The 26,520-nt window shown below is 45.3% G+C and overlaps 1 long non-coding RNA gene across 1 annotated transcript; it reads left to right on the top strand.

Moving 5' to 3' along the window:
* Positions 1–1,936: 1,936 nt before the first annotated feature.
* On the top strand, positions 1,937–15,702 carry LOC137348467 (uncharacterized). Its single transcript, XR_010969112.1, has 3 exons — positions 1,937–2,130; positions 11,620–11,711; positions 15,583–15,702. It is a non-coding gene; the product is annotated as an uncharacterized lncRNA (long non-coding RNA).
* The last annotated feature ends 10,818 nt before the right edge of the window (positions 15,703–26,520 follow it).

Here is a 26,520-nt window from a genome sequence, read left to right on the forward strand (position 1 = left end):
AGACATGTTCTCGAGTAATAGAGACATAAACAGTCAATTTTATTGTAAACAGAATCACCAGTTAATATAGCAAGAACTGAGAGAGGGCCAAGTGATGCTAATAAAGATGCATGACCTCAAATAAAATAAACGAAGAGAGATTTTTACTTCAATATCCTTCCTAATAGCATTGTGGGTGTACCTACTCCACAGGGACTGCAGCGGTTCAAGAAAGCAGCTCACGATCACCTTCTCAAAGGCAATTATGGAACGGCAATTAATGTTGGCCTGGCCAACGACACCCACAACCCATTAAACCAATAATTAGGGCGGCACAGTGGCGCAGTGGTTAGCACCGCAGCCTCACAGCTCCAGGGACCCGGGTTCGATTCCTGGTACTGTCTGTGTGGAGTTTGCAAGTTCTCCCTGTGTCTGCGTGGGTTTTCTCCGGGTGCTCCGGTTTCCTCTCACAAGCCAAAAGACTTGCAGGTTGATAGGTAAATTGGCCATTATAAATTGTCACTAGTATAGGTAGGTGGTAGGGAAATATAGGAACAGGTGGGGATGTTTGGGAGGAATATGGGATTAGTGTAGGATTAGTATAAATGGGTGGTTGATGTTCGGCACAGACTCGGTGGGCCGAAGGGCCTGTTTCAGTGCTGTATCTCTAATCTAATCTAATCTAAATAAAATAGACTTTCACTGCCATCCGCTGGCCAGACATTGCCATTGCTCCTACTGTGAAAATGTCAATGTCGCTTACTGTTTCTGTCGTAATGTGTCAAGAAACAACTCAACTAATTCCAGATGAACGTGGCCGATTTGTGCCTCGATACATCAGGAACAGTGCAAAGCGGTTGAATTCCAGTTTATGTATTTTTGTTGATCTTGGTTCAAGGGAGGAGTGTTGACCAGGACACAGTGTGGAACTATGGGACTTTTAATGTCCACCTCAACAAAAAAGGGGTGGGGGAGAGATTATTGTTTCAAAATGTCCCTGGAATGATATTGCCCTTTCATTAATGGACCCATTGAAGCCTGGTTAATATACTCAGTTTCTGAAGCTGACATGGAATCCACAAATTACTGATTCTGAAATCAGAGTCAAGTTGTGTTACCCAAGTTGCTGCTGAAATGTTTCCTGTGTCCAGGTGACATTTTATATCCACATTGGTGAATACCATTGCTGTTACGCTTCCGTATACTGATATCACAAATAGCAACTTCTGGATTACAATTACAAAACTTTTGATTGATACAATTGAAATTCATTGAATCATGGAATCTGACAGCACAGAAGGAGGCCATTCGGCCCATCGTGGCGGCTGCTTGAAAGAGCTATCCAATCAGTTCCATTCTCCTGGTCTTTCTCCAAAGTCCTGAAAATCTTTCCTTTTCATGTAATTATACAATACACTTTTGAAAGTTACAATTTTAAGTGGTTACACCAACCTTTCAGGTAATTCATTCCAGCTGATAACAACTCGCTGAACTTTTAAAAAAAACTCCTCATCTTCTCCCTTCTTCATTTACCATTGAATCGAAATCTGTGTCCTCTCGTTGTCAACATTCCTGCCAGCGGAAACTTTGTCATGGATATTTTTCCGTGCGATTTGTGTGGTTTGGAACAGGGAAATGTTTGTTTGAATGAGTGAGTTCAGAGGATTCAGTATTTCACCTTCTTCCTCAGCACCTGAGGCCAAGAAGTTAGATGTTGATGTAGTGTAGCTGATATCAGCATTACCTGACACGGGAAAGGTCCCTGGTCACTTGGGAAACATTTCATTCAGTTTGTGACAGGATGTTGCTGGTTTACTAACAGTAATGTAAACTATTATCATTCGCCTGACAGATGAACTGTTTTGTGATAAAAGCAGAAAGCGCTGCAATTACTCAGCGGGTCTGGAAGCATCTGTGGAGAGAGTAGCAGAGCTAAATTTTCAGGTCTGTGGCCTTAACTCAGAACACAGATCAGCATTTTCTATTTTCATTTCAGACTTCCATCATCGGCAGTTTTTCCTTTTATTGAACGCTTGCTTCCCTGGTCAGGAAACAAACCCGGCCGTGGCGGCAGGAACTCCCAATTCTAACCACTAGACCATCAAGCAACAGGACCTGCGAGCTCCGGAGCCATTGTTGATATAATTGAAGGTATCGGTGTTAATTTCTTAATTTAATTTGTGCTGGATGCAAAACCATTTCATAATGCTGCTGCTTCCAGATCTATTTAAATGTGTCTGTATATTTCGTTCACGTTTCGAGTCAGTCTGTCTTCAATCTGAAAATAATTTCTGCCTGTTTATTTCCCTCTTACTTTTCATTTACACCTAAATATTATCACGGTCTTGTGTTTTATTTCTCTCTTTGGGAAATATTGTGCTGTTCCTTTAAGACTGTAAAAGAGCAGTGCATCTTTCAGGCAGTAAGTTCCGGAGGGTCAGTGAGCCAGGGTGCATTCTGATTGCCAAACAGCAGCCACAGAGAAAGAGAGGACACGAGATTCAATGTTACAGGTTAGACTTTTAAAATTAGCCGAACAACTGTCAGAAGCGGAGCTCAGAGACAATTTAAAATGAAAAAAACTGTGTTATTTCTCTCTCAAAATTCTGCAAAGCGTCAAGCCGAATTAATTCTATAAAAAATAAGAAAAGGCTTCTTCTTTCACAACAAGTTATTGATATCTGCTGTGTTCATCGCTGGAAAAAAAAGAAGAGGTTAATGCAACAACTGCCGAACTGCTGAACCTTTATATTTGAGGTATCCTTTTTCTCATGGGACCATGGAAGACTGCAAGTGAATTTTGACTGCAGTGTATTGGAAGTCGTAAGAATCGTAACTTACAGAGACTTGTTTATTTGTTCTATTTCTGAGAGGAAGATACACTTACAAATCAACAATCTTTTAAAACCGATTTTCTGGAATCATAGAGTGATAGAGCACAGAAGCAGGCTCTTCGGCCCATCTTGTCCACGTCGGCCATCAAGCACCTATCCATTCTAATCCTATTTCCCACCATATGGCCCATAGCCTTGTATGCTATGGCGTTTCAAGTGCTCATCAAAATACACACTGCAACCTCACAGCTCTAGGGACCCGGGTTCGATTCTGAGTACTGCCTGTGTGTAGTTTGCAAGTGCTCCCTGTGTCTGCGTGGGTTTCCTCTGGGTGCTCCGGTTTCCTCCCACATGCCAAAGCCTTGCAGGTTGATAGGTTAATTGGCCATTATAAGTTTCCCTTAGTATAGGTAGGTGACAGGGAAATATATAGGGACAGGTGGGGATGTGGTAGGAATATGGGATTAGTGTAGGATTAGTAAAAATGGGTGGTTGATGGTCGGCACAGACTCGGTGGGCCGAAGAGCCTGTTTCAGTGCTGTATCTCTAAACTAAACTAAACTTCGCAAATGTTGTGAGGGTTCATGCCTCCACCAAAATTTCAGGCAGTGTGTTCCAGATTCCAACCGCACTCTGGGTGGTTTGTTTTCCTCAAATCCCATCTAAGCCTCCTTCCCCTTATCTTTAATCAATGCCCACTGGTTATTGACACCTCTGCTGAGGGAAATCGTTTCTTCCTATCTCCCCAAACTATGCCCCTCATAACTTTCTACCCCTCAATCAAGTCCCCCCTCAGACTTCCCTGCGCTTAGGAAAACAACCCTAGCCTATCCACTCTCTCTTCACTGCTCAAATGCTCCAGCCCAGGCAACATCCTGGTGAGGCTCCTCTGCACCCTCTCCAGAGCAATCACATCCTTCCGATAGTGTAGCGACCAGAAGTGTACAGAGTACTCCAGCTGTGGCCTAAATAGTGTTTTATACAACTCCATCATAACTTCCCTGCTCTTATATTCTATGCCTCGCATAATATAGGCAAATATCCCAAATGCCTTCCTAACCACCTTATCTACCTGTGCTGCTGCCTTCAGTCTTCAGTGATACATGGACAAGTCCGCCAAGGCCCTTGTGACTCTCTGTACTTCCTAGGGACCTACAACACATTGCATATTCTCCTGCCTTGTTAGTCCTCCCAAAATGCATCTCAGGATTAAATTATATTTGCCACTGCTCTGCTGATCTTATCAGCCCATATATATCGTCCTGTAATCTAATGCTATCCTCCTCACTATTTACAACACCACCAATTTTCGTGTCATCTACAAATTTACTGATCATACCTCCTATATTCACGTCTAAATCATTAATGTACACCACAAACAGCAAGGGTCCCAGCCCCGATTCCTGTGGTACACCACTGGTCACAGGCTCCCAATCGCAAAAACCACCAACCACAACCCTCTGCCTCTTGTCACTGAGCCAATCTTGGATCCAATTTGCCAAATTATCCTGGATCCCATGGGCTCTTATCTTCTTTCCCAATCTCCCTTGCGGGACCTTATCAAAAGCCTTACTGAAGCCCATGTAGACTACATCAACTGCTTTAACCTCATCGACACACCTAGTGACCTCCTAGAAAAATTCCATCAAATTTGTTAGACACGATCTCCCTCTGACAAATCCATGCTGACTATCCCTTATTAATCACTGCCTCTCCAAGTGTAGTTTAATCCTGTACATCAGAACACTTTCCAAACGTTTCCCAACGACTGGTGATGGACTCACTTTCCTGCAAGGACCTAGTTTATCCCTACTTCCCTTCTTGAATAATGATACCTCATTCACTGTCCCCCAGTCCTCTGGCACTTCTCTTGTGGCCAGAGAGGTTTTGAAAATTTGTGTCAGAGCCCCAGTAATCTCCTCGCTTGTCTCACAAATCAGCCTGGGTTACATCTCATCTGGGTCTGGGGATTTATCCACTTTAAAGCCCACTAAAACCGTTCATACCTCCTCCCTTTCAATGCTAATTTGTTCAAGTATATCACAATCCCCCTCCCTGATCTTTTCACCTTCATCGTCCTTTTCCAATGTGAACACAGATGGAAAGTAATCATTTAAAACCTCACCTACATCTTCCAGCTCCACACACAGATTGCTGCTTCGGTCCTTAATGGGCACTACTCGTTCCCTGATTATTCTCTTGCCATAAATATACTTATAAAACGCTTTGGGATATTCCTTTATCTTGCCCACCCGTGTGTTTTTCATGCCGCCTCTTCCCTCTCCAATTTTTTTTTAACTGCACCCCGACACTTCCTCTCCTCCTCGAGGGCCTCCACAGCTTTCAGCTCTCTGAATATGCCGTTGGGCTCCTTTTGTTTTCCTTATTCAATCCTCTATATCACTTGACATCTTGGGATCCCTAGACTTATTGGTCCTACCCTTTACCTTTACTAGAATATGTTGGCTCTGAACTCTCACTATTTCCTTTTTGAATGACTCTGATATATTCTTTTCTGAAAGTAGCTGATCCCAGTCCAATTTGACCAGGTCCTGTTTTATAATATTTGAAAGCGGCCTTCCCCCAGTTCAGTACCATTATTTCCGGTCCATCTTTGTCCTTTTCCATAACTACCTTAAATCTTACAGAGTCCTATCCCCGACATGCTTCCCCACTGACGCTTCTACCAATTTGGTGGCTTCATTTTTGAAGCGCAGGGCGGCACAGTGGCGCAGTGGTTAGCACTGCAGCCTCACAGCTCCAGGAACCCGGGTTCGATTCTGGGTACTGCCTGTGTGGAGTTTGCAAGTTCTCCCTGTGTCTGCGTGGGTTTTCTCCGGGTGCTCCGGTTTCCTCCCACAAGCCAAAAGACTTGCAGGTTGGTAGGTAAATTGGCCATTATAAATTGTCACTAGTATAGGTAGGTGGTAGGGAAATATAGGGACAGGTGGGGATGTTTGGTAGGAATATGGGATTAGTGTAGGATTAGTATAAATGGGTGGTTGATGGTCGGCACAGACTCGGTGGGCCGAAGGGCCTGTTTCAGTGCTGTATCTCTAATCTAATCTAATCCTGCATGGCCCCTTCTCTTGAAGGACGTTCTACGTGCTGGCGAACAAAGATCTCACAGATGCACTTTAAGAATTACGCCCCCTTTAAACCTTTTTCACTGAGACTATCTCAGCTAATATTGTGGAAGTTGAAATACCCTACAATTATTACCCTATTATTTTTACACCTCTCTGAGATTTGCTGACATATCTGCTCCTTTATCTCTCCGTGGCTGTTTGGAGGCCTGGAGTGCACTTGGGGGTACTCATTCAAGGAATGCACAAAATTAATATGCAAGTGCAGCAGGCGATTAGGAAAGCAAATGGAATGTTGGCCTTTATTACAAGGGGGTGGAAATACAGGAAGAAAGAAGTCTTACTGAAACACTGTCTGCATTTTTGGTCTCCACATTTAAGAAAGGAATTTTTTATTCGTTACATGGGATGTGGGCGACGCTGGTCAGGCCAGCATTTATTGCCCATCCCTAATTGCCCTTGAGAAGGTGGTGGTGAGATGCCTTCTTCAACCGCTGCAGTCCATGTGCGGGTCGGTACGCACAGTGCTATTAGGAAGGGAGTTCCAGGTTTTGATGCAGCGACAGTGAAGGAACAGCGATCTCGTTCGAAGTCAGGGTGGTGTATGGCTTGGAGGGGATCTTGCAGGTGGTGGTGTTCCCAACCATTGCTGCCCTTGTCCTTCTAGGTGGTAGAGGTCGCCGGTTTGGAAGGGTTAGGGTTTTCCCCCTGATTCCCATTGATTCCAGTTTTACTAGGGCTCCTTGGTGTCGTTCTCGGTCAAATGTTGCCTTGATGTCAAGGGCAATCACTCTCACCTCACCTCGAGAGTTCAGCTCTTTTGTCCATGTTTGAACCAAGGCTGTAATGAGGTCTGGAACTGAGTGGCCCTGGCGGAACCCAAACTGAGCGTCACTGAGCAGGTCACTGCTGAGCAAGTGCCGCTTGATGGCACTGTCAATGCACTAGTAATCCAGAAACGCAGGGTATTCCCTTATGGGGAGGAGTTCGAATCCCACCATGGCAGAAAGTGGACTCAAAGCAAAATACTGCGGATGCTCGAAATCTGAAATAAAAACAAGAAATGCTGGAACCACTCAGCAGGTCGGGCAGCATCTGTGGAGAGAGAAGCAGAGTTAACGTTAAGGGACACTGACTATGATGAGAGGTTGAGTAAATTGGCCGATATTCTCTGGAGTTTAGAAGAATGAGAGGTCTTCTAATTGACAGGGTGGAAGCTGAGAGATGGTTTTCACTGGTCAGGGAATGCAGAAAACTGGGACACAGCCTCAGGATAAGGGACCAATCATTCAGGCGTCAGATGAGGAGAAATTACTACACTCAAAGCTTTGTGAATGGTTGGAATTCTCGACCACAGAGGGTTGTGGATGCTCCATTATTGCATACATTTAAGGCTGGGATAGATAGTTGTTTGGCTTCGCAAGGATTCAAAGGGTATGGGGAGTGGCAGGAAAGTGGCGTTGAAGTCCAAGATCAGCCATGATCGTTTTAAATGGCGGAGCAGTCTCGATGGACCATATGATCTACTTCTGCTCCTATTGCTTGTGTTCTTGTGGGAGCTCCCTTGGGCAGTGGTATTTGGCAAATAACCCTCTGGCTGGGTAATCTTTTGCAAGTTTCGATTGGATGCTGCTTTAATGCAACTGATGCATTTAAAACTTGCCTCCTCCCAACTGAATAGAATCCCGCAAGTGTTGTTGTCGAGAGTTGTCGTCATTTGCAATTTCAGTGAGATCTTTGTTTCACAGCAGAGGCTGCTTATCGGTGTGACAGCGCCCTCTGGTGAGCACTAATCGGAACTCTCATTCTGGAGTTTTTGTCGAGAACATCGGAGCAGGAGCAGTCCATGCAGCCAATCGAGCCGACTCCGCCATTCAACACGATCTTGGCAGATCATCCACTTCAACGGCTTTTCCCACGCTATCTCCCCTTTATGCCATTGACGTCTAGAAATCATGTTAATGATTGCTTTAAATATCCTCATTGACTGCGTTTCCACAAACCTATGGGGTAGAGAATTCCAAAGATTCACAACCCTCTGAGTAATGACATTTCTCCTCATCTCTGCCTGAAGTGGTTTCACCCTTATTTTGAAATTGTGCCCCCTGGTTCTAGATCCCCCAACAAGGGGAAACATCTTACCTGCATCTACCCTGTCTATCCCCTTAAGTATTTTGTAGGTTACAATGAGATCATCTCTCATTCTTCGAAACTCTAGAGAATACAGGCCCAAGTTCCCCACACTCTTTTCATAAGGCAGTCCTGCCATCCCGGGAGCAAGCCTGGTGAGCCTCGTTGCACTCTCTCTTTGGTAATAATATCCTTCCTCAGTAAGGGAACCAAAACGGCACACAATCCTGCAGGTGATGTTTAACCGAGGTTCTATACAATTGAAGCCAGACTTCACTAGTCCCGTACTCAAAACCTCTTGCTAAAAAATGATGAGAGATACAGCACTGAAACAGGCCCTTCGGCCCACCGAGTCTGTGCCGACCATCAACCACCCATTATTGCTAATGCTACTCTAATCCCATATTTCTACCACATCCCCACCTGTCCCTATATTTCCCGACCACCTACCTACACTAGGGGCAATTGCTAATGGCCAATTTACCTGTCAACCTGCAAGTCTTTGGCATGTGGGAGGAAACCGGAGCACCCGGAGGAAACCCACGCAAACACAGGGAGAACATGCAAACTCCGCACAGGCAGTACCCAGAATTGAACCCGAGTCGCGGGAGCTGTGAGGTTGCGGTGCTAACCACTGCATTATTTAATCTCTTACTATTTAAGAAATAGTGTGCACATCTATTCCTCCTAGCAAAGTGGATAACCTCACATTTTTCCACATTATGTCCATCTGCCACGTTCTTGCCCACTCACTCGGTCTCTCCAAATCCCCTTGAAGCCGCTTTGCATCTTCCTCACAACAGACATTCCCGTCCAGTTTTGTGTCATCCACGAACTTTGAAATATTACATTTGGTTCCCATATCTAAATCATTGACATATATTGTGAACAGCTGGAGCCTAAATACTGATCCTCGCGGTACCTCACTAGTCACAGACTGCTAATGCGAGAATTACCCATTTATTACTACTCTCTGCTTTCAGCCTGTTAACAAATCCTTAAACTACTCCAGTATATATTACCTCCTATCGCATGTGCTTTCATTTTGCTGACCAACCTCCTGTGGGGGACTTTATCAAAACGTTCTGAAAATCCAAGTATACTATGTCCATTGACTCTCCTTCATCACTTCTGTTAGTAATATCTTCAAAAAAACTTCTAAAGGTTCGTCAAACATGATTTCCCACTCATAAAACCATGTTTACTATGCACAGTCTGATCATTATTATCCAAGTGTCCACTTATTACATCCGTTACAATACATTCTAGCATTTCCCTAGCACTGATGTAAGACTAACAGGTCCGTACTTCCCTGTTTTCTCTCTCCCTCCCTTCTTAAATTGTGGGGTGACATTTCTCACCTTCCAATTTGCCGGAACCATTCCAGAATCTATAGAATTTTGGAATATGATCACCAACACTTCCACTATCTCATTGTTTCCGCTTTTAAAACACTGAGATACGAACATAGGAATTCGGAGCAGGAGTGGGCCACTCAGCCCCTCGAACCTGCTACACCATTCAATAAGTTCATGGCTGTACTGATTATTGCACATTACCACCTACCCCCGATCATCTTTCACCCCCTTGCTTATCAAGAAGCTATCTACCTCCGACTTAAACATATTAAAAGACTCTGCTTCCATTGCCTTCTGAAGAAGAGAGTTCCAAAGACTCACGACCCTCTGAGAGTACTGGGATGAGAGAGGGATATACAATATCAGGTCCCATAGACTTATCAGCATTTAGCCCTATTAATTTCTCCAATACAACCTTCTTACTAACACCAAATTCCTTCAATTACTCATTCTCCCTAGTCCCTTGAATCTCTAAAGCTGGGAGATTTATTATACCTTCCTCAGTGAAGACTGACACAAAGTAAACATTTAGCTTCTCTACCATTTCTCTATTCCCCATTTTAAATTCACTTGAATCTGCCTGTAATGGACCCACATTTGCCTTAGCCTAACGAGTACGATGCATTCCTGAAGTAGTGCGGGGCTCATGGCGCAGAAATGCAAGGTGATGTTGGAGATCAGGGCATTGCCAATCGCTAGCTCAGTAATCTTGGCATCTTTGGTCAACATAGAAACAAACCAATTAATGATGTCGGTGTTCCTGTGTACATTCCCTCCATTAAGATGAAGCATATACTGTGCCGGCTGCCCAGCGTGCTGACTGCACCAGTACATATAAGTGTTAGAATCGTTTCTCTTTTCAAGCTACACAGTCGTGTGATGTTACTTTTCTCTTCAATTGTCATTTCAAGGACAGTCTGTTCAATTGTGTCTTGGTGGTTCAATTATAAGAGAATATCATAGTAATAGTCATGATTAGAAGCATTATCATCACCACCATCTCAGTGAACATAATTATCATCATTTGACCAATAATGAAACCTAGGTTGCAGCAGGGAAAATGCATTTTTGCGTGAAAGGAAACATGACAGTAAAGTAATTTAATGATGATTAACAGTGGGAGCCTGTTCCACATGATGCTTTCTGAGTCTGTAACTCTGCAGTCTGGAAAATCCGCTGTCTGAGCGAGCGCATTTCCTAACCCACTGACCTTCTAACTCAGCCAGTGCCAAACAGGGAACAGCGACAGCAATCTCTCCATAAACACAGGGGAAGCAAGGCGGCTCAGAGCCAGAGCAACTGAAGGTTTGAGGGCGGGGCTGCCGCGGGGGCAGTGTTGACACACGGAGGATTCATTTGTAAGGAACTGAATTCATTCATAATGTCGCAATCTGAAATTGTATAACTCTGCCTGTCTCTAAGAGTTGTTTTACTTGCGTAATTATTGCACATTCGCTACAAGCAGGCTTGCGATATGAAAGACAGAATTGTTATATTATTTACAAGTTACCGAAATCTTCATCAGTGAAGTGCGTTAAAACTCGGGTGGGAATGTAACGGTGGGAAATGGAATGAAATGGTAATAAAAGCAAAATACTGCAAATGTTGGAAATCTAATAGGACAAGGTCACAGAAAATAACTGAGCAGCAGGTCATGGACCAAAGGCAGCGGTATGTTACTGGTGTGGTCACATACAAGCGTTAGTGCAGAGAGGGTGCACATTGACAGAAAATGAACAGCCCTGACCCCAAGCACAAGCATGAAAAAAACTGAGTAGGCACAATAGAAACAAATGAAGCAAATTAAAATAAAGGAAAAGAAACAAATAACAAAGAAAAAAGAAAAAATAACTAAGAATAAAAATTAAAAGGTGGGTCCGTCATGCACTGAAATTTTTGAACTCTATGTTCAGTCCGGCAGGCTGTAGTGTGCCGAATCGGTAAATGAGATGCTGTTCCTCGAGCTTGCGTTGATGTTCACTGGAACACTGCAGCCATCCCAGGACAGAGATGTGGGCATGAGAACAGGGGGTGAATTGAAATGGACAGCAACCGGAATCTCGGGGTCATGCTTTGGGACTGAGTGGAGGTGTTCCGCAAAGCGGTCACCCAATCTGCGTTCAGTCTCCTCGACATTGGGGACGGAAGTGGCTGTTCAGAGAGGTAGAAATGGACGGGAGAAGAAATTCCAGCCGTTCTAATAACAACTCGGCGCTGTTTCTTCCTTTCCAGGTTCTTTAAGGTCGCAGTCTCTGTTTCTGAAGTTAGGACTGGAACCGCCGAGATTAAACTCTGCCTGACACCGCTTATTGTCCTGATCACAGGTCGGTACCATTATCGACTCCCTGCAACATTCGCCAATCATCATTAAATTTCCCATCTCCAGCTGCGGGTCACTTTCACTTTATTATACTTCATCTAACATGCTGTGTGTCCGCTGTTTATTTTCAGAGATGGGTAACAGAGACTCAGGGCTCCAGTAAGAACAAGGAGTTGGATCAGTAAATTTAGCAATAATCTATAGTTGTTCTGCATGGTTTCACTTGCCAGCTGTAATCTGTTCTGGTATCACCAGTATCCACACCAAGCTCCTTAGTATCTGTTCAGAACCGATAGTCACGAAAATAAGGAAACGGCTCCCGGTTTTGAACACTTCAGCGGTAATCTCAACCGGATGCAAGGCACTTTTCTCCTGCCTATGAAAGGCTTGAGGATCACAGACAACGACTATTATTACTGCACCATAAGACCCACAGTGAATAAGATTCCTCGAGCAGAACACAGGTCGGCATTAAGGGTGGGCGCCAAGTAAATACAAGGGATTGAATCCCAGAGAGTTTGCACAGAAAATGAAGGGAATATGCACTTTTTCCGAGCTGTTTTCTCAGTCAGTGCTCTCACCGTTGTGAAATGTAACATTTTTGCAGCATTTGAATCCAGGGTCAAATTCAGATATTCCCAGCTACCTGTTAACAATGACTTGCAGATCTCTGGGATGAATAACAGGATCGATCTGTCCAAGTAACATATCCGTCAGGCCACATCTTGCAAAGTTTCTGGAATTGCATTGGTAACAAAAGCGGCTGAATGAAATCATCACTTTACTGGTACAAGTTGAACATAAGTGATACCGCACACCGATTTGAAGAGGAGTGGCTACTTATAATGTCCCTGATAGCCTTAGGACTGTAGCAATGATGTTCATGGTCGGGAGGGTATTCATTCATACCAGGGCTTGAGAGCAAATCGAATTATTTCACCTTAATTAGAGAGAGATCTATTTCTCATATAACATAAAGATATCCAGTTAGACAACAATGGAGACAAAGTGAGAAAGAAGCAGAAAGACTGACAACGAGATAAAGAACAAGCGACTGAGACAGGGAGAAAGACGCACAAACGTATTCAGGGAAGAAAGTATTGGTGAGACACAGCAGTAATTAGTCCTCAACGAACCTGATTGGTTCACAGTTGACATAATATCTGAGCCACCAGCCAACGTAACCCAGAGAAACACCCGTCCGTTTTCCAATAAGTGAATTCTGCCTCGATCAAAGGTCATTCTTCAATATCGGATTGGAAAATTAACAATTAAAGCATTCTGCTATTTTCAGTCGAACGCTAAACCAGACAGCATGTGCTTCCTACGTTTCTTACTGATGATACTGGTCTTGTTGTCGGGTGAACCTATGTTTAAAAGAAAAGTGTGTCCTCCATTGGTTATATTCAGTCTTCTAATTTCGACTTCTGTGTATTGTTACAGGAATGAGTGGTGACGATTCAGTGTCCCTGGACCCACTTGAATTAACGGTTCAGGAAAGACGGGCGGTAATTCTGAACTTTAGTTACACGACAGCGTAGCCTGACTTAAATCTTTTCTTGTACATGCAGTATCTGAGGGAAGCTCCGAGATTTTACTGAGAACATGCAGCATGGTCCAGGGGGATAAATCTCCAGATTTTCCAGATTCTGGTGAATTGGACAAAGAAAAGAAAACAGTTCCTTCAAAAGTCGACGGGGCTCTTGTCTCTGACTCTGCGGTGCGTTACTGTGTCCTCCGCCTCACACTGTCAGAGGAGCGCAGTCTGTCAGTACAAACATGTCAAAGGACTCTCACCTCCTCTCACTGAATCTGGATTGTTATCTGATAATGGAACACAAACCAAACTATGGAGATAAACACATGGGTCAATTTATAGATGGGTAGTTCATTAAACAGTTAGAAAGATAAATGGACAGTCTCCTCGCCTTCACTTTCTCCTTCAATGATCTCTTCCTCCTTTGTTTGAAAGTATCCTGCTGCTGCAGACAAGCGCCTGTGAATTCCGGCTGTGGGGTCTGTGAGTATAAAGCTCAGTGTGTTTCACAGCTCAGTAACGGGTTGGTTCTTGTTCGTTTGGGAGCTGAATGATGAGATAGTTGGACATTAGCACTTCAGTCATCACTCCGATTGCCCGACTGCAACATAACCAAGAGGTGGATCGGATCATGAAGAATATAAAACAGTTAACTCTGGATATAACTTTAAATTAAACTGCGGAATTATAGCTTAGGGACACGGGTTCAAACTATGAAAGGTCATTTCAGGACCGGTATCAGGAAATTCTTCAGCAATCAATGCGTGGAATCAAGTTCCAGATGCAACAGAAGATGGTCAAACCTGGGAATAATTTCATAAAATGATGGATATTCCAAAGGCGAAGGTTGGAGCAGGATGGGGTTGGAGGCATGTTGGTGTTAAACAGTCTATCCTAAGAGTGGCAGAATTCCAACTCCCGCCCTGCATGATCCTGTGATCTTGTGATCAATCGCAGGAGTCGGCAATTTGTTTTGGACATGCAGTCGCTTGTAGTCACCAGCAGAGGGCACTAAATGTCTTCACTGTGTTGGTGTCAATGTGGCAGCGACTGCAGCTTCAGTATTGAGTAACTTTACTGAAGAAGCGGATTGAAGAAAAGTTTCGGTAACAGAAACATTCATTTCAAATGGAAGTTGTTTTTATCAATGTCATGATGAAGGAATAAAATATTATTACTAATGGCGATATTCTGCATTTTGTAAGAAGCCGATCACCACAGAATCACTCAGTCCATTTGTTGCGACACTCCGCCACTCTCCTCAAAGCTGTCAATTATTCCCTATTGCATTCAAGTAAAAGGTGCTGGCTGTCTCGTTTATCTGCAGAACAACTGCAAACTTGTTATGCTGGCTGTGGGAAATTCTAATGAGCAGTGCACAGCTCTTCTCGTGGAATTCAATGGCACAGATGCCAGGACAACATGAATTATTTTCCTCATGCACCAGCCTCACAGACTGGCTCTGTTAAAGGGCCAACATTGAGTTTTAACCCCGTCCAGTTCCCTGTTGTGAGAACAATTTCCCTGTTCACTGCTCTGATGTCATCAATTCTGGATGAAAGGACCGAAGAGCTGATTGGATGAATTGCAGTACTAATGCACTGAGTGATGATTGGATGAACTGGAGAATAAAGGATTTGTGATCTGATTGGACGAATTAAACAACAAAGGACCCGTGAGTTGACTGGATGTCACATGCTGTCCAGGCCAGCAATGGACCTATCGGGAGAAAGGCTGGATATCGAACAGCATCTTCTAAAGGCCTGATGAAAACAATTCCAGCTTCAATCAGTTCAGTTCATATCAGCCCACAACTGTCTGAAAACGTGTTGGATGTTACTTTTTATTTATTCCTCACAGCTGCAGCTCTCTTAACTGGTAAGTTCACAATTTACACAAGGCCGCCTTTCACATCTTGATCATATAGTTCATCGGTCTGTTCCCTGAAAACAAGGGTAACAATCGATTGATCGGAAGTGAACAAAGCAATCCGGATCTACCTTGAGTCAACACTGAACACTGTTTGAGCAAACTCGACAAGCTCCCCCAATAAGAGAAATTGGAAGAGTTGAGCTGAGATTACAGGGGAATGGCAGACAGACATGGCCCTCCCCACCAGGGCTAATGACAGACACCGATAGACACACGAGTCTTACACCCACAGGCCGTTTGTCGGCTTCCCTTCACAATCGATCCCAGCACCTACCTGTTGCAGCTTCTGAACTGTGGAAAGTGTATTTGTGTTTACCTGTCCTGATTTCTCAGTTAAGTATTGGGGGTGACGGGCTGATTCTGGGAGATAGACGTTGGTTAATTTGATATTGCTCTGTTCTTGCAGGATATTGTCGAGGAGACTCCGTTTCACAGACACCGGCTGTAATCACAGTAAGTGAAGGAGACGATGTTCGGTTGCACTGTGATTATACAACTACAAGCAGCAGCAATCCTTACCTATTCTGGTACCGTTAGTATCCCAGTGGATACATGGAATATCTGCTGCAAAGAAACAAATACAGTGAGGACCGAGAAAGATTTCCAGAGGACCGTTTTTCAGCGGAGCTCGATGATTCGATCCGAACCATCCCGCTGAAAGAATCTAAAACAGAACTGACAGACTCTGCGGTGTACTACTGCGCACTGAGACCCACAGAGACACAGAGCTGGGCTGATCCTGAACAAAAACTGTCAGAGAGTCTCTCAACATCACAGCAAGTTAGGGAAACATTGTGATTGGAGGCGAGTGTCTGCATTAGTGATTAGAACTTGTACTGTTAATGTTAATATACAGTTATCCTTTTTCCTGCAATGTTTCACTTTTCAAATAATGATCTAATTTCCTTTTAAAAGTAACGATTGAATCTACCTCCACCAACATTTGCAGGCAGTGTCTTATGGAGCATAACATCTCGCTGAATAAAGGCAAAATTCTCTTCCTTTTTCCTCTGTTTCTTTTTGCAAGTATCTATGTGTTTTTGCAGATTGGCAACACCGGACAGCCCGCTTCTACCTCCTTCCGAAAATTCACAAACAAGACTGTCCTGGCAGACCCATCGTTTCAGCCTGTTCCTGCCCCAATGAACTTATTTCTTTCTATCTTGACTCTATCTTTTCTCAACTGGTCCAGTCTCTTCCCACCTGCATCCGTGACTCTTCTGAAGCCCTACATCGTATTTGACAATTTCCAGTTTCCTGGCCCACACCACCTCCTGTTCACGATGGACGTCCAATGTTTCTACACCTCCATCCCCCACCAGGAAAGTCTGAGGGCTCACCGCTTCTTCCTTGAACAGAGGTCTTCGCTATGCCTGCCTTTTTGTGGGATATGTCGAACATACCTTGTTCCAGTCCAACTAAGGCCCCCTGACCCAACTCGTTTTCTGGTATATTGATGATTGTATCGGTGCCGTTTCCTGCACCCGCCCCGAACTGGAAATCATTGTCAACTTTGCTTCTAATTTCCACCCTTCTCTCACCTTCACATGGTCCATCTCCGACACATCCCTTCCCTTCCTTGACGTCATTGTCTCCATCTCTCGGGATAGGCTGTCTCATATAAGCCCACAGACTCCCATAACTACCTCGACTACACTTCTTCACACCCTACCTCCTGTAAGGACTTTATTTTATTATCCCAGTTTCTCGGTCTCCAAGGCATCAGTTCTGATGATGCAACCTTCGGCAACAGCGCTTCTGACCTGCTTTCCTCTTTCCTCAACACAGCATTCCCCGTACCATCCCACACCACCTCCCCCGCTCCACCCCCACAGCCACACTGTTGTTGACGGGGCCCTTCAACCGTGTCTGGCCTATTTCCCACACTTCTGCCCGCACCCCTTCCCCTCCATCCCAGAACCGCGACAGGGTTCCCCTTGTCCTCACTTTCCACCTCACCAGCCTCCATATCCAAAGGATCATCCTCCACCATTTCTGCCACGTCCAGCGTGATGCCAATACCAAACGCAGCTTCCCCTCCTCTCCCATGTCAGCATTCCGAAGGGATCATTCCCTCCGCGGCACCCTAGTCCACTCCTCCATTACCCCCAAAGGCCGTCTCCTTCCTATGGCTCCTTCCCATGCAATCACTGGAGGTGCAATACCTGCCCCTTTACCTCCTCTCTCCTCACTATCCACGGTCCGAAACACTCCATTCAGAAGAAGCAGAGGTTTGCTTGTACTTCCTTCAATGCAGTATACTGTATTCGCTGCTCGCAATGCAGTCACCTCTGCACTCGGGAGACCAAAGGCAGATTGGGTGACCGCTTTCGGGAACAGCTCTGCTCAGTCTAAAAACATGCCCCGAGCTTCTTGTCGCTTGTCATTTCAATACCCGCACCCGCTCCCACCCATACAAAGTCCCGCCCTCTCCCACCCTCCAACTCCCCCCCCCCCCCCCAACTCTGCTCTCTTGACGACTTCTCTGTCCTGGGCTTGCAGCAGTGTTACGTGTGCTGTGGACAGAGTGGAACCAGTGGATGGAGCTTACTTAGGTTTCCAGAAGGCATTTGATAAGGTGCCACATCAAAGATTATTGCAGAAAATAAAAGCTCATGGTGTAGGGGGTAACATATTGACATGGACAGAAGATTGGTTAGCTAACAGCAACAGAGAGTCGGCATAAATAGGTCAGTTTCTGAATGGCAAGATGTAACGAATGGTGTGTCACAGGGCTCTGTGCTGGGGCCTCAACTTTTTACAATTTATATAAATGACTTCGATGAAGGGACCGAAGGTATGGTTGCTCAATTTGCTGATGACACAAAAATGGCTGGAAAGTAACTTGCAAAGAGGACATAAGAAGGCTACAAAGGGATGTAGATAGGTTAAGTGAGTGGGATAAGATCTGGAAAAGTGTGCATAATGTGGGAAAGTGTGAGATTGTCCACTTTGGCAGGAAGAATATAAATGAAACATGTTATCTAAATGGTGAGAGATTTCCGAGCTGTGAGATGCAGAGGGATCTTGGTGCCCCAGTGCATGAATCGCAAAAGGTTAGTATGCAGATACAGCACATAATTAGGAAAGCTAATAGAATGTTATCGTTTAATTGAATACAAAAGTAAGCAGGTTATGCTTCAGCTATAAAGGACGTTGTCGTGACCACATCTGGATTACTGTGTACAGTACTGGTTCCTCATTTAAGGAAGGATGTAAATACGTTGGAGGCAGTACAGAGATGGTTTCCGAGATGAATACCTGGAATGGATGGGCTTTCTTACCAGGAAAGGTCCTGGGGAAAATTGATATACAGAGAGATTTGGGTGTTCAGGTCCATTGTTCCCTGAAGGTGGCATCGCAGGTCAATAGAGTGGTCAAGAAGGCATACGGCATGCTTTCCTTCATCGGACGGGGTATTGAGTACAAGAGTTGGCAGGTCATGTTACAGTTGTATAAGACTTTGGTTCGGCCACATTTGGAATACTGCGTGCAGTTCTGGTCGCCACATTACCAAAAGGATGTGGATGCTTTGGAGATGGTGCAGAGGAGGTTCACCAGGATGTTGCCTGGTATGGAGGGCGCTAGGTATGAAGAGAAGTTGAGTAGATTGGGATTATTTTCATTCGAAAGACGAAGATGGAGGGGGGACCTGATTGAGGTGTACAAAATCATGAGAGGTTAGATAGCAAGAAGCTTTTTCCCAGAGTGGGGGATTCAATTACTAGGGGTCATGAGTTCAAAGTGAGAGGGGAAAAGTTTAGGGGGGATATGCGTGGAAAGTTCTTGACGCAGAGGGTGGGGGGTGCCTGGAACGCGTTGCCAGCGGAGGTGGTAGACGCGGGCATGATAGCATCTTTTAAGATGTATCTAGACAGATACATGAATGGGCAGGAAGCAAAGAGATACAGACCCTTAGAAAATAGGCGACATGTTTAGATAGAGGATCTGGATCGGCGCAGGCTTGGAGGGCCGAAGGGCCTGTTCCTGTGCAGTAATTTTCTTTGTTCTTTGTTCTTTGAAAGATAGGATGAGGTTGGCTTGCATCAGCTGGAACTTAGAGGAGTAAGAGGCGACTTGATTGAAACATATAATATCTTGAGGGGGCTTGACAGGGTGGATGTGGAAAGGATGGTTCCCCTTGTGGGAGAATCTCAAACTGTTACTGTTTAAAATTAAGGTGTCGCCCATTTAAGACCGAGATGAGGAGAATTTTTTTCTCTCAGAGGGTCGGCAGTCTTTGGATTCCTCTTCCTCAAAAGGCAGTGGAAGCAGAATCTTTGAATATTATTAAGGTAGAGTTAGATATTTTATTTATTTTCATCATTCGTTTTTTAACTATGTGTCTCCCCACTTTTTGTTCGTGTTTGTGCTTTTGGCTTGGGCTGTTAATTATTCTGTCATTTAACATCCTCTATGCACTCATGCTTCGTCCTTCACCACACGATTGGCACTCTCTTTGCCTTTGCCCCATGACCTCCTTGTCTGTTAATCGCTGACCATCTGTCCTATCAACACTTTCCCTTTTGTTCCCTTTACCCCCAACCCCGCTTTATTTGTATCTAAGCTGTTACATTTCTAAACTTTGCCAATTCTGATGAAAGGTCAGTCACATGAAACGTTAACTCTGCTTCTCTCTCCTCAGATGCTGAGTGTTTCCATCACGTTTTATTTTTATTAATGTTTTTGTGTCCAGCTGTTACTGACCCTCCCTCACACGGGCAACAGTTTCTCTTTATTCACTCCATCAAAATCTATTTTTTCTTCATATGTCACTCAGTGATCTTTTATTCTTTATATTGTATCCTGCTTTTGTTGGGATTTACTATTCACACATTCTCTAAATGTTTCTCTCTCTATCCTGCAGAGAGCGGCCTTGAAGGCATCACTCATCAACGAAAAGAAGATGTGACAGCTCGGGGAGGAGTGATCTCCACCATGACCAGCTCCTATACTGAGGTGACGAGAGTTTGCCTGGAATGGTAGCGGGATGGTCTCTCCGTGGATCCGGAGAAATTCTCATCCACTGCACCGACGGGTTCATTGACAATTCGTCTTTTGCAACCCGGCGCTTCACCACATCTTTGGTCAAAAAATACACGGCCGTCAGTGAAACAGTTTCACAGGTGGCAGCTGCCGATACCAGGAAATACTTCTGAGTCTTAACACCGCACACAGCCGTGTAGGTTGGGAAAGAGCCTATACATAAACTGAAGATGTTATGACAAGAATACTGTGTCAGTGAACTCGCGGTATCATTGTATTTCATGATCGCTACTGAGTGCAATGGTTTAATGGAGAAGCGTAACAATTCTTTCATCCATTTTTCCCTCAGTGTATTATAAACGGACAGATTGACAATTTTATCGAACATTGTGCACCCAAAGGATTTTATTTTTGTTGACCACAAATTACCGATATCTCGAAAACACTTGGACTCCCAAATTCCTTCATTCCTCCACAAGAGTCAGCGTCAGAATCAATGACACCATTTCTGGCACAGAATTCCACATTCATACTTCTTACTTTGTGATAAACTTCCTTTTATTTAAAAGTCAATCTTCTGCTGTTTGAAAGCTCACACTATTGGCTATCTTTATTGTCGCTGTTTCCACAGGGACCAGCAGAGTTTCTTCTTTGCTTTGCATTGTTACAGTCCATTTTACCAGATTGTGTTGATGAGCGGTCACCTCTTCCTGGGAATGCCCCGCCCACCCACCCCCAACACCTTGGATTCAGTCTCCAATCCTCTCAGTGATCCTCTCCGCTCAAGAGGACACCTGTCGGGACCCAGGAACCTCCCGGCAGAAAGGAGGTTCTGTTTGGAATGACTCCGTGATTGACTGGGCAGAGGAGGGCTGAAGCTCCCACAATTCACAGCAGCTATCAAACGCCTGGGATGTCGCTGACAGTGACGTTTCAGTCAATGATATTGCATTTGCGAATGTGTGGGTCGTGAGCCATCTGACATCAGCAAACAAGACCTTCAAGTTTTTGAAAGCAAGAAATGCTGGAAATACTCAGTAGGTCTGGCAGCATCTGTGGAGAAGAAGCAGAGTTAATGTTCACTGAAACGGACAGAGATGTGAGCTTGAGAGCGGGGGGACTGTTGAAATCGCAAGCAACCGGAAGCTCGGGGTCATGCTTTCAGGCTTGGCGGAGGTGTTCCACAACGCGGTCACCCAGTTTGCGTTTGGTCTCCCCAATGGAGAGGAGACCATATTGTGAGCAGCGAATACAGTATACTACAGTGAAAGAAGTATGAGTAAATCGTTGGTTCACCTGAAATGAGTGTTTGGGGCATTGGATAGTGAGGAAAGAGGAGGTAAAGGGGCAGGTATTACACCTTCTGCGATTGCAGGGGAAGGTGCCTTGGGAAGGGGACGAGGTGGAGTGGGTAATGGAGGAGTGGACCAGGGTGTCGCGGAGGGAATGATCCCTTCAGAATGCAGACATGGGAAGGGAGGGGAAGATGCATTTGGTATTGGCATCACGCTGGACGTGGCGTAAATGGCGCTGGATGATCCCTTTGAATATGGAGACTGATGGGGTGGAAACTGAGGACAAGGGGAACCCTGTCGCGGTTCTGAGAGGGGGGAAGGAGTGAGGGTAGGGGTGCGGGGAATGGGCCGGACATGGTTGAGGGTCCTGTCAACCACAGAAGGGGGAATTCCTTGGTTGAGGAAAAGGGGAAGTCATATCAGAAGCGCTGTCATGGAAGGTAGCATCATCAGAGCAGATCCATCGGAGACAGAGAAACTGGGAGATTGGAATGGAGTCCTTACAGGAGGCTGGGTGTGATGAAGTGTAGTCAAGGTGGCTGTGGGAGTCGGTGGGATTATAATGGATATTAGCAGATAGCCTATCCCCAAAGATGGAGACAGAGAAGTCGAGGAAGGGAAGGGCAGTGTCGGAGATGGACGGTTTCCCATGATATTTCCTGAATCTGTAACTCTTCAATGCAGGAGCATCTCTGACGGAGCAGAAATACAAATCCCACTCCCCCAACACTGCTGATCCAACCAATGACAAGAATGGACCCGCGGCAGCACTCCCTCCAATAACACAATCGGTTCAGAGCAAGAGCAGCAAAGGGAAGTTGTGGGCGAGGATGCCGCAGACTCAAAATTTGAGTGAAGTGTGAGGCGACACTCTGCTGCACTCGGAACTGATTGAGCGGGAATAGTGTCTGTTGAATCTCCAGAATTCTGTGGCTATTCTCCACCTGCTTACTGTTCAGTTGACTGGGAAATTTAGAGTGGAAGGAGAATGAAGGTACCAGAATAATAGAATCTGAGAGCACAGAGTGAGGCCATTCGGCCTATACTCCCTATGCCTCTTTGGAAGAGTTCACTAATTCATACCTCACCCCCTACATTTTTCGCATTGTCCTGCTTTGTTGTTCATTTTCAAGTATATATAGAAATCCCTTTCGGAAATTACTGTTCAATCTGCTTCCACCACCCTTTCAAGCAGTACATTCCAAATCTTAACAAATCACCGTGTATTAAATATAACTCAATTTTCCCTGTCATTTTTCTGCAACTCTTTTAATTTGGAGTCCTTGGGATACACAATTTTATGCCAGTGGAAACAGTTACGTGCAATCTACTCTATACTGATATATGGAGAACAATCCCAGCTTTCTCTCGTCCCTCTGCATAAAGGTTCATCATTTTACTTATTCTTTAATCGGGGGTGGGCATCTCTGGTGAGGTCAGTATTTAATACCTGTCTCTACTTGCCTTTGATAAGGTGGCGGTGAGCTGCCTTCTTGAACTACCGCAGTCCTGGGGGTGCAGGTTCACCCACAGTGCTATTAGGAAGGCAGCTCCAGGATTTTGACCCAGCAACAGTGAAGGAACGGCGCTTTCGTTTCAAGTCAGGATGGTGTGTGGTTTGGAGGGGAACTTGCAGCTGCTGGCATTCCTACGTTTCTACCGTCCTTGTCCTTCTAGGTGTTAGAGATCACGGGAATGGAAGGTACTGTCCAAGGCGTCTTGGTGCGTTGCTGCAGTGCATCTTGTAGATGGTACACACTGCTGCTACTGTGTATGGGTGGTGGAGTGAGTGAATGCTGAAGGTTGTGGATGTGGTGCCGATCAAGCGGGCTGCATTCTCCTGGATGGCGTCGAGCTTCCTGTCTGTTGTTGGAGCTGCACGCATACAGGCAAATGGAGGGTATTCCATCACACTCCAGACTTATGCATGTAGGTGGAGGACAGGCTTTGTGGAGACAGTAAGTTAGTTACTCGCTGCAGAATTCCTAGCCTCTGACCTGCTCTAGTAGCCATAGTACTTTTATGGCTGGTCCAATTCAGTTTCTGGTCAATGATAACCTGCAGAATTAGGTCCGTGGGGGGTTCAGCAATGGCAATGGTATTGTACATCAAGGGAAGATGGTTCGATTCTCTTTTGTTTGAGATGGTCATTGCCTGGCTCCTGCGTTGTGTGAAGTTTACCTGCCACTTATCAGCCCAAGCCTGGATGTTGTCCAGTTCTTGCTGCATCTGGATACGGACTGCCGCGAATGGTGCTGAACATTGTGCAATCCTCAGCGAATATACCAATTCTGACCTTATTATTGAAGGAAGGTCATTGACGAAGCAGCTGAGGATGGTCTTTCCTAGGACACTACCCTGAGGAACTCATGCAGTGATGTCCTGGGACTGAGATGATTGACCTCCAACAACCACAACCATCTTCATTTGTCCAGGTATGACTCCAACCAGCGGAAATGTTCCCCCTTGATTCTCATGGGCACCCGTTTTGCTCAGGCTCCTTGATGCTCTACTCCTGCTACCATTTTGGTTTACTTCCTCTGCACACGCACCAATGTCTTGAGATTCTTTTTCAATAGTGGGGACAGCTGTTAAGCTAACAGGCATATAATTTCCTGCTGTCTGTCACACCCCTTTTTGCGAGTTTTCAATCCTCTCGGAGGTTTCCAGAATCTAGGGTATTTTGGGAGATTGCAACCAATACATCCACTATCTCTACAGCGACTTATTTTAAAGGGAGATGGAGTGGAGCAATGTGAGGGGATCCCTCGGCTGGTGTTCAGTGAGTTCAGGAAGATGGTATCAGAGGGAATGGAGCATGGAGAGAAGATTCCTGGGGTGATCTTCGGTGAGTTCAAGGAGATGGTGTAAGAGGGAATAGAGCAGAACAAAGAGGAAGTTCAACTGAGGCGGGGGGGGGGGAGGCAGGGGGGTGCGGAGGGCAAATAACGAGGTATAGTAGAAATGATGGAGGCAGTGATCCAACATGTGCATAACAGAAAAGTGGACACTGTGTGTGTATCTGACAGAACAGGTGGACAGTGTGGTTTGTGTATATATCAGTAAATTTGAAGTTAGAGTCTATGTGTCAGATAGACCTCAGAATCCGGGGCTCATTCCTACCGTTTGTCCTCCCTCTTGTGTCTACCAGACTCTGGGAGTCATCCCAGCAATTAAATTGATTCAAATTCATTGAAACCCTAATTAACTATTTAATTAATAAATAGAGGAGCAACTAATCCGGAGGGAGGAGATTACTGCATTTAATATTTATAGTAGAAGGCTAGCGCTAGGGACCATATAGTTAATTGTAACTTTATTTAGTAAGGATTTAATAAGTATTTCTTTTAAATTAATGTATTAATTAGTGCTAGAAATGTCTGTTAGAGGGATAAAGTGCTTCACCTGTGAGATGTGGGAGGTCCATGACACTTCCAGCATTGCGGACAACGTCATCTGCAAGAAGTGTACCCAATTGCAGCTCGTCACAGACCGCATGGATCGGTTGGAGCAGCAATTGGATGCGCTTAGGAGCATGCAGGTGGTGGAAAGCATCATAGACAGGAGTTTTAGAGATGTGGGTACACCCAAGGTGCAGGCAGATGGATGGGTGACCGCTAGAAGGGGCAGGCAGTTAGTGCAGGAATCCCCTGTGGCTGTCCACCTCTCTAACAAGTATACCGTTTTGGATACTGTTGGGAGGGATGGCCTATCAGGGGAAAACAACAGCAGCAGCCACAGCAGTGGCACCACGGCTGGTTCTGTTGTTCAACAGGGAGAGACAAAGCGCAGAAGAGCATTAGTTCTTGGGTACTCTATAGTCAGGGGCACAGATAGGCGCTTCTGAGGTCGTGAAAGAGACTCTAGGATCGGACACTGCCTTCCTGGTGCCAGGTTCAATGATGTCTCTGAATGGGCAGGGGGCATTCTGAAGGGGAAGGTGAACAGCCAGAGTTTGTGGTACACACTGGTACCAACGACATAGGCAGGAAGAGTGACAGGGTTCTGCAGGAGGAATAACTTAGGTTGTAAGTTAAAAAACAGGACCTCTCGGGTTGTAATTTCGGGATTACTCTCTGTGCCACGTGCCAGTGAGGCGAGAAATAAGAAGATAGTGCAGCTGAACACGTGGCTAAACAGCTGGTGTAGGAGGGAGGGTATCAGATATCTGGATCATTGGGATCTCTTCCGGGGCAGGTGGGACCTGTACAAGAAGGACGGGTTGCATCTAAACTGGAGGGGCACAAATGTCCTGGCCGCAACTTTTGCTCACGTCACTCGGGAGGGTTTAAACTCGTGTGGCAGGGGGGAGGGAACAAGAGCAGTTGGTCAGCAGGTGAAGCAACTGAGGGGGAACTAGTAAATAAGGCCAGTAAGACTGAGAGGAAGAGCAGGCAGGGAGATGTTGCTGTGCACTGCGGGACTGGTGGTCTGAAGTGCATTTGTTTCAGTGCGAGAAGTATAACAGGCAAGGCAGATGAAATTAGAGCTTGGATTAGTACTTGATGTTGTTGCTATTACAGAGATTTGGTTGAGGGAAGGGCAGGATTGCCAACTAAATGTTCCAGGATTTAGAAGCTTCAGGCGGGATAGAGGGGGGTGCAAAAGGGGTGGGGGAGTTACATTACTGGTTAAGGAGAATATCACAGCTGTACTGCGGGAGGATACCTCGGAAATCTCATGCAGCAAGGCATTATGCAGAGCTCAGGAATAGGACGGGTGCAGTCACAATGTTGGGGCCTCCCAACAGCCAGCGGGAGAGAGAGAAGCATATATGTAGATAGATTTTGGAAAGATGTAAAAGCAACAGGTTTGTTGTGGACGGTAATTTAAACTTCCCCTATATTGACTGGGACTCAATTAGTGTTAGGGGCTTGGATGGGGCAGAATTTGGAAGGAGCATCCAGGGGGGCTTCTTGAAACAATGTGTAGATTGTCCAACTAGGGAAGGGGCCGTACTGACCCTGGTATTGGGGAATGAGCCCAGCCAGGTTATCGAAGTTTCTGTAAGGGAGCATTTCCGGAACGGTAGCCATAATTCCGTAAGTTTTAAGGTTCTTGTG

Source organism: Heterodontus francisci, chromosome 34 (genome assembly GCF_036365525.1).
Source record: "Heterodontus francisci isolate sHetFra1 chromosome 34, sHetFra1.hap1, whole genome shotgun sequence".
Classification (NCBI taxonomy): Eukaryota; Metazoa; Chordata; class Chondrichthyes; order Heterodontiformes; family Heterodontidae; genus Heterodontus; species Heterodontus francisci.